Raw genomic sequence first — 18,781 nt, 5'->3', positions numbered from 1 at the left:
ACATGACTTCTTTTTACATTTTACGGGGCAGGTCCTTATAAGTTTAAACGTCGGGACGGCCTCACTATACGACCACTGCGAGTCCGCGTCAAAGTTTTCCGAGGTGCTACTTTTGGTTGCATGGATTATTGCGGAGCTTCAGGTTGCAAGTTCTCGGGAGGGGCTGGCGGAGAAGCTGGTAGTTGGGCTGAACTCGTTTCTGACGAATGAGACACAAGGTGTCGACGATTACGCTGCAGAATGCCTCTGAGGGTGTTAACAAGTTAGGAACATGGACGCTGGGCCTCTGAAAGCACTTCCTTACTGCAGCACGTGTTGGTGACCCGTACACATTCGCCAGGACTTAGAGGCATGAGCTTGCTTGAAGCCCGATGGCAATAGTATTTATATGCTTGATGCGCCCTGTAACTCGTTTCCTTTTCCCTGAAACTCGTATGACACGGTAATGACGGCGCTAGTTGTTCCGGTAGTCATGGCGCCCCGCGGCGGTGTTATAGTGGCTAAGGTACTCGGCTGCTTACCCGCAGGTCGCGGGATCGAATCTCAGCTGCTTTGGCTGCATTTTCGATGGAGGCGGAAATGTTGTAGGTCCGTGTGCTCAGATTTGGGTGCTCGTGAAAGAACCCCAGGTGGTCTAAATTTCCGGAGCCCTCTACTACGGCGTCACTCATAATCATATGATGGTTTTGGGACGTTAAACCCCACCTATCAATCAACCAATTGAAAGAAAAATGGTAGGTGTAACCTTAAGAGACAAGAAGAGAGAAGAGTGGATTAGGGAACAAACGGGGGTTAAGGATATCATAGCTGAAATCAAGAAGAAATGGACATGGGGCGGAAATGTAGCGTATAGACAGGATAACGGCTGGTCGTTAAGGGTAACTAACTGGATTCCAAGAGAAGGCCAGCGGGTTAGGGGGACATAGAAGGTTAGGTGGACAGATGAGATTAAGAAGTTTGCGGGTATAAATTGGCAGCAGCAAGCACAGGACTGGGTTAACTGGCGGAACATGGGAGAGGCCTTTGTCCTGCAGTGGACGTAGTCAGGCTGATGATGATGATGACGATGATGATCAATCAACCGGTAGTCGTGGGAGACGTGTTTGCAGTTTCCTTTCCATCAAGACTTGGGCCGGAGAAATGCCGTTTGGACCAGGCGTGTCACGGTATGATAGCATAACGAGGTAAGGGTCAGGACTTTTCGAGAGCAAGTCTTTTACCGTGCGCACCATGAGCTTCACCTCTCCGTTGCTCTGTGGATACCTTGGACTACTGGTCTCATGACGGAAGCCATATGGCTGCGCAAGTTCTGCAAGCTCACATGACACGAACTGTGGTTCGTTGTCGGTCCGGACCACGTTTGGTACGCCAGAACTGGCGATGCAGCTCTTGATTGCCGAAACGATGGCTGGTGCCGTGGTGGACCCAATGTAGACTACTTCGGGATACCTAGAATAATAATCAACACTTAGGACCTTATCGCGCCCTTTCAGTTAAAACAGATCAAAGCCCAGGTGCTACAATGGACTGTCAGGTGTAGCCATTGGCAACATAGGCTCAGATCGCTGAATTCTAGTCTCGGCGCATACAGCACATTGCGACACCGTAGGATCAACATGCATGTTAATGTTAGGCCACCAAACAACCTTCCTGCTCCGTTCTTGGCAACGGCGCACGCCTTGATGCCCTTCGTGTAATAGGGCGAGAAGTTCCTCGCGCAAGGCTGATGAAATCACAAGTCGTCGGTCGAGCAGAAGGACGCCGTCATATACGCTCAGTCTGTCCCTCTCCTTCCAAAATGGAGTGACCCGCAGAGGCACCTTGGTTTTGTCGGGCCATATTTCTTTCAGTAGGTCATGACCACAGAGCAAACACCATCTTGAGCTTGATGCTTGCGCACATCACCCAGGCGTCTTGTTACCAGAGGCGGCAATTGCTTAAAAAATTCGCTGATGAACAGCTACAACGTCCATATTATGGGGGTAGCCAGCGCTTCAGAGGGCGCTCATGACAAAGTGTCTGCCGTAGCTAAGTACTTCCCAGACACATATTTCACCACATACTGATAGCGCATCAGTTTTATCTGCATTCGTTGTATACGAGGTGGCAAGAGCTCTAGGTCCTTGTTACCCAGATTTGTAACCAGAGGAAGATGGTCTGTCTTTAATTCGAAGGTGAGGCCGCAAAGAAACTGATCATATCATGAAACAGCCCAAGTCATGGCGAGTCACTTCTTCCTTGTCTGGCTACAGCGCACTTCTGAGGAAGTGAGCGCTTTTGAAGCGTACGCCACAGCCCGCCGAGTACCTTCAAGCTGGTCTTGTAGGAGTACCGCTCCCAGGCCATAGGAACTGGTACCGGTGATGGGCGGATCATATCTACCCATGAATGGAGAAAACAGACATACATATTTGAAATGGGAAAGCGTTAAGAAAAAAAAATCACAGCATAACCACGGAACGAATAATGATGAGTGTGGTGAAGAGTCCATCAATCCATCCGTGCTTCCGACCGTCCGTTGGTTCTTTCTTCCGCCCGGTCATGCGTCCATTCGTGCATACGTGTAGGCCCGTGTGCTCAGATTTGGGTGCACGTTAAAGAACCCCAGGTGGTCTAAATTTCCGGAGCCCTCCACCACGGAGTCTCTCATAATCATATGGTGATTTTGGGACGTTAAACCCCACATATCAATCAATCCGTGCATCCGGCTGTCTGTGCGTCCGTCCGCGCGGTTGTGCCTGCGTTCTTCCGTGGTTTCGTCTGTCCATGCATACATCCATGTGTCCATCCATTCATCCGTCCGTCCGGAGAACCATCAGATCATCCGTGCATCCGTCCGTTTGTCCATTAGTCCGTGTGGCCTTGCATTTGTCCTTGCGGCCCTCCGTCAATCCGTGAATCCGTTCATGTGTCTCTCCATGCGTCCATTCGTCCCTCCGTGCATCCGTCTTTTCACGTATTGGTCTGTCTGTTCATCCGTGCGTGCGTCGATGTAGTGAACACTCTAAGTACTACCAACTCACATCTTTTCATCATATATTAATCATATAGAAGTACCGCCATACGCGGACATTCCAAGGACTGAATAAGAGGTGGCTACTTACTACTACGACGACGACTGCTCCTACTAGATACACCGTGAACGCATGACACACGGCTTAAGAAGCTTCGCCCTTAAAACTGCAATCGGCAGCATTCATTCGATGAAATTAAAAAGTAAAAGCACGAATGAGAATTGTTGATATGTCACTTTAATATCAGCACAACGCTACGTGGTGGAGGTAAATGATGCCGTACATGTCTTCTGTGTTATGATTACAATGTTTGAATGTGTCGTTTACTTTCGTCATTTATTCATGTCACGTGAGATCAAATTTAGGATATGTGGAGATAGGCAAACGTCCGCGAGGACAATATGAGCGTGGTATATTGTCATGTTCTTACATGACACGCGTGTCAGAATTATCATGTTTGCACCAGTAACATAATTTGTCATCCATTGACGTCACGTAACACCAAATTTGATATATGTGGAGCTAGCAAGCGGCCGCGAGCGCATCATGAAGAGCCCAATATACTCCAATGCAGCCTTGACGCGCGAGCACGCTGGGCAGAGCGACGTTAGGTTAGCAAAACGCGAGAACTCTACAGTCTGACGCTAAGTGCAACCACCATCCGTCTGCGCGTCTCGACGGCAATCGGTGCGAAATGCGACATGCTGCATTTCGCGCCGATGCATTACCCACACAGCACTGCATCTCCCTCTTTTCGTCACGGAGGGACGCCGGATGCGCTGAAACGCACATGCGTCGAAGAAACGCGGCGCGACGCGTGTCTTCGAGTAATGGCAGGACCGGCGCCTGGCGTGACGCGACGAAATGAACGCCGGTGAGCACGCGCATCGCGTCACGTCGAAATGTATTGGCGCCTTAACTGTGGCATGTAGTCATGTTCTCATATGACACGGATCTCACGATTATCATGTTTGCACCAGCCACACACTTTCGTCATCCGTTGGCGTCATCTAATACCAAATTTGGCATATGTGAAACAATCGAAACATCCGCGAGTGCACCATCAGTGTGCATGTAGTCATGTTAACCAGGGATGTTAAGCAGGGCTGAGCCCGGTAGGCTCTCTGCATTGGGAAAGGGAAGAGGGAAGGAAAACAGAACACACAGAAAATACACACCACTTCCGTGTGTCTTGTGTTTTCTTGCAATTTTCTTTAATAATGTACACCCTAACAGCCGCTCTTTCCGCATCTTTAGTCCACGGCCTCAGTATGCCGACGATGTGCACATAACTATTATTATAAATAAAAAATTATACATGATCTCCTACGGGCAATTATAGTAGAAAGCGAAGGCATCGCGCGGAGTGCGCTTCGTGTTTCAGTTTCTCCTAGGTGACTTGGGACTCGGTGGTCATGGAGGCGTTTGAATTAAGCTCGGGGACACTGCCCTAATCATTATACTCGGCGACAACTTTCTGTGGCAGCACGGCCAAGGCTACGTGGGCGGAGCATATGCACATGTGCTACTGCGCCAAGTAGTCCGACTGCTTCGACGGGTGTTTCGGTTTCGATTTCACCAGCGCAGTCCGCGTCTCGCAGTCCGCGTCGGCTCGCGTTTGCTCGCGTTTCGCTGCAGGAAACGCAAGTCGCATCTTTGGGAACTCGAGAGCAATTTTTAATAATATTGTGACGTGATTTACTGACGCGTGGACCCAGGTTGCTGGGTGAATGATACATTCAATTATTCATGTAATGATTACACAACTAATCATGCACGTACCGCTTTCGGTGACTTCAGGGTTCCACTGTTAACGTCGAGCTTAATCCGGAAGACACTGTGCTCGCGAACACCAGTGAGCTCGCTGACTTTCCGACATGCGGCTCTCACAGACAGCTGCGGGTCGCTTTTCCTTACTTGGGCGTAAACGTTGTACGCCACCTTCTTGGCCTGTACGGACAGCTTTTGATTTGACAACGCCTGGTACGGCTGCGCAGCTGGTGGACTCGTGGCACGCGGCGGTGTTTCTTCCGTAAGCGACGTTGACGAGCTGTAACCGGCGGACGCCATCTTTGACAGTGAGGAATGCGGTGAGGTAAAAAGGCGACGGAAGCCAAAAAACCCCCAAAAAACCTGAAAGAGCGTGAAACGAAATTTTTTCTACTGCGCAACGTTTTTATTCACTAATTAAAAAATAAATCCGCGAAAAATGTAAGTGACGAATGGTAAAATCTTAGTTACTCAGAACAGTATACAAACGTTTTCGTTGAGGGACTACATGCTGTGGCGCAGTAAGACAAGCATGCTTCGGCTCCGTAGCCTTGGCTGTGCTGCCACAGAAAGTTGTCGCGGGGTATAGGTACTTTCGCTTCTAAAATGACGTTGGCGCACCTCATTACTCTTGTTCGGGAGAAAAAAAATCACAGCGTATACATGGACTGAATCATCACGAGTGGGACGAAGCGTCCATCAGTCCATCCGAACTTCCGTCCATTTCTTCGTTTTTGTTTCCATTCATCCATGCGTCCATCCGTTCATGCGTCCGTTCCTTGCGCGTGTCCATTCGTTCGTTTATGCTTCCGACTATGCGTGCGTGGTACTGTCCGTGCGTCCGTAGATGCGTCCATGCACGGTCCATGCGTCCGTCCATGCGTCTGTCCCCGCGTCCGTCCGTCCCTGTGCCCGTCTTTGCGTCCATACGAGCGTCCGCCCGTGCGTCCATTCATTCTTCCATCTGTCTGTGCGTCCGTCTGTGCATCCGTCTATCCTTCAATGTGTCCGTTCGTCCGTGCAACTGTCTGTCTGTCCACCTGTCCATGCGTCCGTCTATCTGCACATCCGCCCATCTGGTGAACACTCCATATACCGCCTCCTCGCATCTTTTCATCATATATTCATCATATAGAAGTACCACCATCCAGCGGACATTCCAAGGACTAAACGAGAGGTGGCTACCTACTACTCTTGGACCGATTGCGGGTACGACACGCCGCGTTGTTCAGCGAATAAAGAGAGGCCTGCCGGGCGACCAGTTAGGAAATCTGTTTCCAATGGAAATCGTGCGCATGAAAATGCTGGGTAGAATGACATCGGCAATGACGACTTTTGAAGGTTCGCACGCGCTGTTCAACGTTAATCTAGAAAGCACACACAGCAACTGCAGGCCGTACAGAAAGTCGCCCAAGCACTAGAGATCCTGTGAAGAGATAGGACGCAGACAAAACCTCTGCCCTAGCCTCAACGACCACCTATGTGACAAGTGCGAAGAACAGTGCGCTGACCAAAACAACGCCGAAGTGCGAACCAAAATACAAGCTCTGCGGGTTGTTACATGAAACAGCGAGTAAAGACTGGCAGAAGAAAACAAAACCAAGCCCCATCACCGTTTAGAATCGGGGAGCGTTCAGGATAGAGTCAGACAAGTTTCGGGTATCAGAAAACTGTCGTGATCATGAATGACAACGACCGTGTGGTGTCGCCCCCGCTGCAGTTCCCCTCTTTCCAGAAATTATTTGCCGGCAGCGGCCTTGCGCGCTACCACTGTATATAAATTTAGTCACAAACGAATGATCTAAGTAGAAGCGGGGCCTTTATTAGGAGCGTTTTGAACAATGACTATTATGTCATTGCTATACCCCGCCTAATTCACAATTCACAATGAATAAGAAACACTGAATGAGTCCACACATTTTCAAAGCACCTTGGTGGCTGCACCTATCAACTCCCAATGCGGTCAAGGTGTGTCATGTGTCGCACTGGCCATAACAAAACAGGTATGAGCCACAAAAAATGGGTAAATACCACTACTCGCCGCCACACCACCAGAAATCATAGGGCAGCTTTAGCTAGCCCAATAAATAGCCGACCACGCTGGTGGGAATGAAAAACCGATCGCTACATGTCATATATGAAACTGGAACTGCTCATGTAAGAAGGAATAAGAAGACGACGAAGAGGAGGAGAGAGGTGAGAACAACAATGACAACGCTATAGTGAACTGTATTACAACGCACCTATCCGGTGATGTTAGAGCCGCGGAAACATCTTTCTAAACATTCCCGGGTTCAGACTTGATACCACTAGAGCCTCATGAAATAAATCTCTCAAAACAGTGCATGCGACACCCCTTTTGAGATTTCACATTACTGGAGCCCAAACACTCTTCCCTATATGTTTCCCTCCACCCCAGTTTTTTTGTCATGCATGAGAGCGTGCTCCTCTGGTAGGCCTCACTGATCTAGATGCACAAAATGGTGAAGTTAGTAACCTAACGTTTAACTACCTCACCGCAGCCGTAAAATAGTCTAAGTGAACCTCTGGTGGAGGTGTCCGGAAATTTTGACCATCGGTTCTTTAACGCACAGCTAAAGCCAAGTTAACGGGCGTCAAGCATTTTCACCCTTCGTCTAAAATGCGGTTGCCGCGGCCAAGATTCGATACCACGACTTTCGGGTAAATTATGGAGCATCATAACCACTTGAGCACTGTTGCTTATATGTATTTATTATATGCACTTGACCATGATGGGTGTATGATAGACCCGAAAAGGCGTGAAAGGTACCTCCGTTTGAATGCAAAGGCTATGCAAAGACCAAAAAGTGCTAATGAAATGTGCGCTAGTCCACAGGCATGGGCTGCTCGTCAAGTTATCATATAAAAGACGTCAGATTACGTAAATGTCACTGCTATCATGCCTATGTCCTTGCGCCTGTAGGCATGGCGGCAAGTTTTGAATTGCATTACGTGCTACAGAAACCGGATTTCTCAAGCGGCCGTGCTTAGAGTGTCATACAGACATATCATAAATAAGCGGCGCAAATAGCATTACAACTCAGAATTACCCGACAAAACAAAGGGATGCCATAGTGCTCTCTCATAGCCGAGTATGCAGTGTTCTAAATCGTCAAAATATTTTAAATGCGAAGCATTTTGTAGCGAACTTCAGCGACTTTGAGCGCATCTATCTATCTATCTATCTATCTATCTATCTATCTATCTATCTATCTATCTATCTATCTATCTATCTATCTATCTATCTATCTATCTATCTATCTATCTATCTATCTATCTATCTATCTATCTATCTATCTATCTATCTATCTATCTATCTATCTATCTATCTATCTATCTATCTATCTATCTATCTATCTATCTATCTATCTATCTATCTATCTATCTATCTATCTATCTATCTATCTATCTATCTATCTATCTGTCTGTCTGTCTGTCTGTCTGTCTGTCTGTCTATCTATCTATCTATCTATCTATCTATCTATCTATCTATCTATCTATCTATCTATCTATCTATCTATCTATCTATCTATCTATCTATCTATCTATCTATCTATCTATCTATCTATCTATCTAGCTGCCTACGACTTTAACCTTTTTTGGCCGTTTCGATATTGGTATCAATACCAAACTTGGCATGACATAAAATGAGTGTATGACAAACATATTTGACTAGTCATAACATGAAAATCATGACATGTATGTCATGACTGTCATGATTTATATTTCATGGTCCTGCAGCTATTACGGGGGTTGCGTTCACATGGAATGTGGCAAATCTGATGTGGTATTAGATGACAGCTTGGCGAACAAAGCTACACGTACTCGCATGAAAATCATGACATGCGTGGCATGTAACAACGTGACTACATGCCACGCACATGATGCGCTCGCGGTAGTTTCGCTAGTGTCACACATACGGAATTCGGTACTAGAGTACGTGAATGGATGACGAAGGTATGTGGCTGGTGCAAACATGATAATCATGAGATGCGTGTCATGTTACAACATGACTACATGTCACGCTCGTAATGCGCTGGCGGCCGTTACGCAAGCTTCACTTATACCAAATTTGTTATTACGGGACGTGATTGAATGACGAAGGCATGATACTGGTGCAAACGTGATAAGCATGAGATGCGAGTCATGTAACATGACTTTGTGCTACGCTCGCGAAGCGCTCGCGGCCGTTTCGCTATCTTCAAATGTACCAAACTCGGTATTACGTGACGTGAAGGGACCACACAGGTAAATGAAGCATGCAAAGCTGACAATCACGACATGCGTGTCATGTAACAACATGACTACATGCCACACTCATGATGCGCTCGCGGCCGTTTGGCTAGCATCGCTTATGGTAAACTTGGTATCACGTGATGTGAATAGATCTCGAAGGTAAACGACACATCCAAACATGATAATTATGGCAGGGAAGTAGTGTACGGCATCATTTACCTCCACCTCGTAACTTTGAGCTGATTTTAAAGTGGCATATCAACATTTCCCATTCGTGCTTCGCATATCATCGATTCTCACTGTACGTGGGATCTGCCCATTTTTTTAGTGTTCGGGTCTGTCGGTTTGTGTTCGCCATGCAATCATGTCGTACCATACAAGTTACGCAACATGCCATGTGAACGAAACCACCGCAAAAGCAGCAATACCAAAAAATGTATATCATGACATTCATGACATATATATCATGATTTTCGTGTTATGACTAGTCAATTATGGTTGTCATACAGTCAGATTATGCCATATTTGCTATCAATACTATTATCCGAACAGCCAGGAGAGCTAAAAGTCCTAGGCAGCCGTATAGATAGATAGATAGATAGATAGATAGATAGATAGATAGATAGATAGATAGATGGATAGATAGATACACTCAAAGTCGCCGAAGTTCGCTAAAAAAGCTTGGCATTTAATAGAAAGGAAAAGAATAGTGAAAAAATTGGAAGATCTCACGTACCTGGGAATCCTCGTTATGCGAAGCATGCGGAAGGAAGGTGACCGTGTAGGACGTTTTTTTTTATTGAGCGGCACGTCATAAAATGACGCTACATTTTTGAGGGATATGTGGGGTTTAACGTCCCAGAACCACCTTATGATTATAAGAGGCGCCGTAGAGGAGGGCTCGGAAAATTTCGATCACCTGTGGTTCTTTAACGTGCACCAAAATCTGAGCACACGAGGTTACACCATTTCCACCTCCATCGGAAATGCAGCCGCTGCTGCCGGAATTCAATCCCGCGACCTGTGGGTCAGCAGCCGAGAGCATTAGCCACTAGACCACGGTGGCGGGGGACGCTAAATTGTTAACGTACAAATGTCGCACACACAGACATATGTTGAAGAGTTGCAGATGTTCATATAACCACTTGTTTGCGTTTGCGCAACGATGCCGACCAGAACATCTGTATTAGCAACACCAGAAGCTGATATGAAGCGCTGATGCTCGCGAAGATGCTTGCCCTAGACACGGATACATAAATACAGCGCATGGCAACTAACCACATCTATCGTTAACCTTACGTGATGGCTGTATGAAAATGGTACACATGAAATGTTTATAACATTGGGTAGGCAGCACTGAAACAACTATTGACGTTTCACGAAGATGAGCATCTACTTGAAAAGTAGTTCCGAGTCCTGGCGTAGCTCTGTGGTGAAATGCTTCATTGGCCCCAGAATGCCTGGGTTTGAAGTTGGTGGGAAGACGACGAAGCTGTTGCTGCTTGGCTAAGTAGCTCTGTCTGCTTTTATCGTTTACTTTTGGTTATATTACGGCTCAGCACTGCTCAAGACGTCGGACGACTCGAAAAGGTACCTGCCGTATCGGCGACTGACGGGTGCTGCGCAGCCCGCCGCGTCGAAAGGTGCTAGAAGAAACGAGACAAGCATCAGGGAGAGCGCCGCCATGACCTCCCAAGGTGTGACACAAGGTCAGAAGCACCAGCTGGTCTGCGCAAGCATACCTGACTGCAAGCGACAACACAGCGCTGAATCAGAGGACGAATCAACTGTCGTCGGGGACCACAACGGGGCGAACCTCACAGATCAAGACATGGACGAGGGCGGTTTCCGCCTTGTACAACATCGCAAAGACAGGACGGTGGGAATTCCTGTCTTAATCGCTCCAACATCCGAAGGAGCTAACTTGAGGCAAGTGAATCCTATTCACCTATACTCGGAAATTGAAACAATTCTCGGTGGAGCCCCAGTTAAGAGCCGTTTCACAGCACAGAGAGCCCTGCTTTTGGATATAGAGACAGAACATCAAGCTAATATGCTTCTAGAGACCAACACTATCTGCGGCCTTGCCATATCTGCCCGTGTACCACACAGCTACATGAAAAATACCTGCATTATAAAAGGGGTCTCAAGATGGTACTCGGACGAAGAGCTGTTAACCTACCTGAGACCTCAGGGAGTATACCACGCAAGAAGGATCATACGACGAGTCCAAACCTCATCCACCGAATGAGAATCAAGGCGCACTGACTCTGTAGTTCTCACATTCGCTCCCAATTCGGAACGTCCAGAGAAAATCAACCTTGGCTTCACCAGACACGAGCTGGTAGACTACGTGGAGACGCCACCACGCTGTTTTAAATGTCAGCGTTTTGGACATGTAGCCAAGCACTGTCGTGGGGAACAAAGGTGTAAGCGCTGTGGGGGGCCTCATGACTTTAAGACGTGTACAAGTAAAGAAAAACTTGTGTGTGCAAACTGTGGCGGTGACCACCCAGCTAGCTACGGCCGATGTCCAGCACGAACAGCTGCTCAGCGAAAAAATAAGACGTTTGTCCTCGGCCCGAAGACTGTGAACGAACCATCGCTCACAAAGAAGACTTCCGGCGCGCCACAACTTGGCGTTTCGGATAACGACTGCGCAGGAAATTTTCCACGCCTAAATCCGACAAGAGCTGGTACTGAGTCAACGCAAGTGCTCAACGCTGGTGAGAAATGTATCACGAAAGAGTCCGCCAAGCGCACCTACGCTGATGCACTGAGCCCATCTCAAGTACCATCTGGAAGCCAACAGCAAGAAAACCTCGAGCACGTTATTCGCGCTCTGTTCACAGCACTGCGTTCACACGTCACTAAGATGCCTGCGAGTTCAACGAAGGATATGTTGGGAGCAGTCCTGGCTCTAGAGTCAGTGTTACTTTGCTCTGCTTCCACAAACACACAGTAGAATAATGGCGCTGTCTCGCCCACCTGGTCGATTTCGTCCTTCAAAAGTGCCCTTAATAATGCAATGGAACTGCGCCGGTCTTCTAAAACGCCTGTGCGAACTCAACCTTTTCCTGCGCGACATTCCAATACCGATTCTAGCCCTCTCCGAAGCCGGTCTACCGAATGCAAGGACGCTCCCAGGGTACATCCGACACGGCAACCCGAGCATAACGTCGTTTGCAAATGGAAGCGCAATGATATACATAAGGCGGGAAATACCTCACGTCACCCTACCAGTGCAAGACCTCTGTTCCAACTCACTGGAAGTCGCTGCTGTGCAAGTGTGTCTGGGAAACCGAAAACTGAGTGTGGTATCGGTGTACATAAGCCCACGAAAAAAGGTCTCTATGGAGACTTTCCTAAAGGACCTCTGCACTCGATGTCCCGCTCCTCGAATAATCTGTGGTGATTTTAACGCGCACCATCCACTCTGGGGAGATAAGAGTGTAGATTTTCGAGGCAGGGAACTTCTAGCAGCTGCAGATGCTGCCGACTTATGTGTGGCGAACGATGGTAAACCTACATTTTTCAGGCCACCTGATTCATGGAGTGCAATAGACCTTGTACTTCACTCCACGGACCTTCTGGTATCATCGACCACGGCTCCAGACAAGATGGGCAGCGACCATTTCCCTATCTTCACCAATATCCTGGGATTTCGAACTGCTGGTCGGCAATTCTGCAATGTAACACGCTGGGACACCTACAGAGAAGTGTTGGACAAATCCACTGGTGAGCTGTTCGCAGATATGTTGCAAAGCAAGCGATCAGCAACTTCATTGCTGAAACTGCCTGACCATTTTCCTGCTCCAGACTTGAAATTGAAGAACCTCTGCGCAGCACGTAGACGAGCGGAGCGGAAAATAATGAGAACAAAAGGAAATCCGTCTGCGAAAACCGAATATAACAGGATCAACGCTGCAATTCGTCGCCATACAAAAAAATTAAGACGAAATCAATGGGCCGCTTTCTGTGAGAGTTTATCAACGTTTACGCCCTTGACAAAGATATGGGCAGTAATAAATAGTCTTTCTGGGAAGATCCGAACAAACAGGCCATTCGAAGCACTCGCTTTCAAACAAGGGATAGATTTGCAAACCCTTGCAGAGGATTTCGCAGACGTGTACATACCTGGTAGATCAGCAGGAGTGGCGATTCTTCTGTCACCCCAGTTTTTCCACACGATGGATACGCCATTCACCTTCCGAGAGCTGGATATGGCACTTAGCAAATTAAGAAGACGCTGTGCCGTGGGTCCCGATTTGATCAGCAATCAAATGCTGACAAATCTACCATATGAGCGAAAAAGGGCTCTTTTGGACATATTTAATCATGTCTGGAGCACGGGAGAGATCCCACTTGTTTGGAAGACAGCACGGGTGGTGCCAGTCCTAAAGTCCGGAAAGGATCCTGCGAGCCTCGCGTCATATCGACCGGTATCTCTAACATCATGCGTATCTAAGTTGATGGAAAGATTAATATGTACAAGATTAACTTGGTACCTTGAACAAGGAAGACGATGGCCACCGTGTATGACCGGATTTCGCCCACGACTGAGTGCCCAGGACAGTGTTTTGGACCTATTAAGCCACATCGAACACCACCGCGTCAGCGGACTCTCGACACTCGCCGTCTTCATGGACGTTGCCAAGGCATATGATTGTGTGCTTCAGGCAGGCATCGTGAACGGGCTCCAAGCCATGGGTGTGTCGGGAAATGCTCTTCGGTTCGTACATGAATTTCTCAGAGACCGCTGTGTCCGTGTTAAGCTTGGAAATGTAACGAGCGAAGAGAGACGCGTTTCCCTCGGCGTCCCACAAGGAAGTGTTCTATCTCCCTTGCTTTTTAACGCTGCCATGGCCAGGCTTCCCGACACTCTGCACTCAGCTCTGAAAGCAGTTAAAATATCCATCTACGCCGATGACATCTGCATTTGGATCTCAGGGTACCAGCACAAACGTTTGGCCCGGATAGCACAGAGCGCTATTTCAATCATTGAGCGTCACTTGTTGACACTTGGCCTATCTTTATCAGCGGAAAAGTCGGCCTTCATGCTCTTCCCGGGAGTGCGACGGAAGTCAACACGTCTGTCGCTGAATATTCGAGGCCACTCAATTCGTTGTGCAACAAGTGTTCGCTTCCTGGGCATTACCATCGACAACAAGCTATTATGGCGACGTGCGGTTGATGGTATGGTAACTGCATCAGTGCAAAGGATCAACGCTCTTCGTCGCATGGCAGGGGTCCGTTGGGGCAACAATCCTATGTCCATGCTTAAATTGAATGATGCGCTTATAACAAGCCGCATTCTTTATCAGCTGCCCCTGATATCACCATCACCAAGCCAGTTCGAACGCCTAGAGGCAGTGCACAGAAAGGGTCTTCGCTTGGCGATGGGAGCCCCTCAGGCGGCTTCAAACACGAAGGTTACCAATGAAGCCGAGTCTCTTCCGCTCCGCCTTTTGGCGTCTCAGGCCTTATTGACGCAGCTGTCAAGACTGGGCGAGTCCTTCGCAGGCACGGCGCTTCTCCGGCGGCTAAGAGCAAGAACTGGCTCACATTTCAACGCGGCACTAAACACATTTCAATATTTAGGCTTGAAACTGCCTAAACGGCGCCCTATGGACCCGCCATGGTCTTTTGTGGATGTTGCATGCAACTTCAGCGTACCCAATCTACCAGCGAAGCGCACCATTCCAGCCGCGGAAGCAAAATTTCTTGCGCTGGACCACTTGAGCACCATGTACCGTGGCCACCTACAAGTGTACACCGACGGATCAGTGTGCACACAGACTGATAGCTGCGCAGCGGCTTTCTGCATACCCAGCCTGGGCGTGTCATGGTCGGGCCGCCTGGATCGCGTGGTTTCGTCCACAACGGTAGAAAGCGCTGCAATTACGGCGGCTTTGCGAAAACTGCGATCCTTTTCTGCACGAGATGTTGTAGTGCTGACGGACTCCAAATCGGCGCTACAAAGACTGCATCGTGGCCTACCTCAAGAAAAGTTCACCAGGCGATCTCTGGCACTAATCAAACACCTAAATGGCAAGAGTTTTAATATACAGTTCCAGTGGATCCCATCCCACGTTGGCATTGAGGGCAATGAAAAGGCTGATGCCCTTGCATGCGAAGCACGTACATCGTTTCCAAAAGTAAGAACTCCCAAGACTTACCAGAACAACAAATATGTGATACGCAATCATTTCAAGGCGATCTACAGGTTTCCACACCAAGCATGCGTAATTCATGGACTTTCTCGTGAAGAAGCGACGCTGTTGTACCGCATTAGAACCGGCTCCGCATACACCCCGGCCTGGTCATTCAAGACTGGGAGATACGCTTCCCCGTTCTTTGCCTTCTGTGGTGACATCGGGGATATTGAACATTTCATTTGGCTTTGCCCACAGTTTGATGCCCAAAGAGCAGCGATGATCCGCACCTTGCGAAAAGGCTGCCATAGGCACCGGACAGTTGATGACATCATCTTTCCTGAAGGACCCGTGGCAACTAGGAGGAACGTGCAACGAACTTTGTTGGTCTTCCTGCGAGACACTGGGCTGTCTGACACGTGGTGACATTTTCCAAATTAAGGAGATGCTCAGGCGGAACAATTGCCGGCCATGCAGGCCAGGCTAACCCCGCCTGCTGCAACACCACCACCACCACCACCACCACCACCACCACCACCACCACCACCACCACCACCACCACCACCACCACCACCACCACCTGCCTGGGTTTGATTTCAGCTGGGACTCGTAGCGTTGACGCTACTGACATCGAGTATTTATTAACACTCGCGTGTTAAAACTGACCAAGTGTGTTCTCGTCGTTCCTGAGCAGATACCAAGTGTCGATCATTTGTGGCACATGCACGCATACCAGCGGCACATGCCAGCCCGTGGGTATGTGCCACTGTCTGGCTGGAAGTGTTTGACGACGTAGGCGATGGGATTGCGACATTATTCATGTCTTGACAAGCGCATCATATTCGTCAAACCATCTTACTTTCTTATGCTAATTTTGGTTCACGGCAAATAAATGGGGTGGCCACGATAACACCCAAACGAAAGTGGCTAGATAGATACGCTCTAGGTCACCAAAGTTCACTAAGAAATGCTTCGCATTTAAAAGTAACAGTAGAGGATGAAACCATGCCACTGAGATGTTGGCGGTGCCATGACAGATGAAAACGCACTTTCCAGATATGTATAGAGAACGTTCCTCGAAGTGAATTGATAAGCGAGAATACAAATATGCATAGCCAGCCTCAAATACAAGCTTGCTGCCAGCAAGCATACCTGTCCCATTTCTGTGTCCGCGTCTCAGCTCACCCTCATGCTTTCTCCGCAATATGCATATGTACAGCCGCACATTTTTAAAGCAGAACACGTGAGCTTCCACAAGCAAGACCCCTAAAAGAAAAAAAAGAGTAAATGATAATGAGTAAGGTGAAGCGTTCACGCGACCATTCGTGCGTCCATCAGGCCGCCCGTGCTTCTGTCCATCCGTCCGTCCATACGTGCGTTCGTGCGTCCATACGTCTGTCTGTCTGTCTGTCTGTCTTTCTGTCTGTTCTTTATCCAACCGGCTGTCTGTCTGTTTGTCCGTCCGTGCGTCTGTTCATCTGTCTGTCTGTCTGTCTGTCAGTCTGTCTGCACGTCTGTTCATCCGTCTGTCCATCTAGATACCACTCCAAGTACCACCATCTCGCATCTCTTCATGATATATTCATCATATACAAGTACCGCCATTCAGCGGACATTCCAAGGACTAAACGAGTGGCGGGTACCTTCTACTACTGCTACATACATTGGAGACGCACGACCCACTACCTAAGGCTCTTGGCCCCTCAAAGTGCCTGTTACGAGTGACCAGGAACTAGGTGTTGGAATAGCCTAGCAGAAGACAGCTGTACAAAACTGTTCATCGAGTGCATGTACGTACCTTTGTTCATTTCGCTGCTTGTTTGGTCAAATGCCGTTTATCAAATGGGTGGTCGATGCTCGCGCATTCACGTTAAAAAATTGATGGCTGTACATACCGGTCCAGAGTAAAGTGTTAATGGATATTTTATGCTCTTGGTTCATTATTTCAATGTTTCTGCTCAACTCAGTGTGTCGTTTGCGAGGTCAGCGCGACGCAAGACAGAGAGGCGAGCGAGATCATACTGATTCATTACTGCGTAAACGTAGCACGAAAAATACGCGGACAAGAAAGTGTACGCCACAGGAGTGTTGCGTGTCACTTAGTACAGCGCGTCACTTGGGTCGACCTCAAAGGACAATCTGTTCTGGAATAAACATCTGCCACAAAACGAGCGCTCAAAAAAGGGCGCGCCGCCAAATTCTCGCGACGAAGCGCCGAGAGGTCAACGATAAAAAAAGAAAACTAGCATCCGTAGACTCCCCCGGGTGCGCGTCCCTCCCCCTCGGAAGCGTAGGTTCGCCGACGAAACCTCCCCGCATCGGCGGCTGAGCAAGCCCTGGAAATTTCTCGATGGAAAGGGGCGTGGTGATGCCGGGTTGAGTCATCCGTCGCGGACGGCCCCGGTATCGTCTCGCCCTTTCCCCAAGCCTTCGCTGCGTATCGTGCGACGAAATGATGAGAACTTTCTGGAATCTCGCGCGGAAGGTATTTAACCGAGCGACGGAGATGGGAGATCAGCAGAAGAAGGAAGTTAACGCCAGAGTGGGTAGGGTATCCCGCCGCGTCTGTCGGTGAAGGTTTTGTCCGTAGTGACAAAACAGGAGAAGAAGAAAGTATGCGCCAGAGTGCGTAGGGTGTTCTGCCGTGTGGGCGAAGCCTTTTGTCTTCCGTGACAAAAGAGGAGAAGAAGAGGTTTTCCACCTGAGGATTGAAGACTCGAGCTACAGGCAAGGGTGTGTGTATACCGCTATCGAGCGAAGACGCGTGGCAACAGCTGCGAGTGTGAAGCCGACGTGTTTCTGGCGAAGGAGTTTCAAGCTTGGAGAGCGGCAATGTGAAGGCGCGAGGTTTCCTGGAAGAGAAACTTCGGGGGCAGCGGAACGACAACAACGCTGGACTTTGAGTGAGTGATCCTCGGAAGAGTATCATTCAGACTTTTGTTCCAAGAACTTTGGACTGAATAAGTTTTCTAACTCTTTAGTCTTCAAGTGTCTTGGTTGTTCAACGCATGTGACTGCATTGCAGTGCGTATTGTTGTCTGTGTCCGTTGTTTCGAGTGTGGCTGATTGTACTGTGTAGTATGTTGTTTGGTTGGAGACATATTGTATTCAACTGTTGTAGAGGGTGCATACTTGTGTATTGTTTTTGATCTGCCATAATTGAGAAAATAATTTTGTTTTGTTTATCAACTCTCGGCTCTGACTTGTTCTTGAGGCCACAGCCGGCGTCCACTGGCACGCCAAATAGGACCACTTCTAAAATGTCCACGCTTTCGTGGTGCGGTTCAGGAGGCCGATAGTTCGGCCCTTGGAATCAGCCCGGCGATCGCCTCCCTAATAATGGGACGTGGGACAATTAATCTGGCGTCCGCGACAGGACCTTTTGGTTCACAGTGTGTCTAAAGTAGTGAGAAAGAGCCTCGAGTTTTTGATTTTGCTATTGGAACGATTTTGTGTGTTGCTCAGTGTTCTCGTTAACAAGTGCAGTTCCAGTAGACTGATTTAGGCAGATATTTTTTGCACGCGGCAAGGTTTTGAAAGGAAGGAAAGGACGACCTGGACGCGTACCTTCACAGATTTGAGACG

Source organism: Rhipicephalus microplus, chromosome 10 (genome assembly GCF_043290135.1).
Source record: "Rhipicephalus microplus isolate Deutch F79 chromosome 10, USDA_Rmic, whole genome shotgun sequence".
NCBI lineage: Eukaryota > Metazoa > Arthropoda > Arachnida > Ixodida > Ixodidae > Rhipicephalus > Rhipicephalus microplus.
This window is presented reverse-complemented; position numbering follows the sequence as displayed.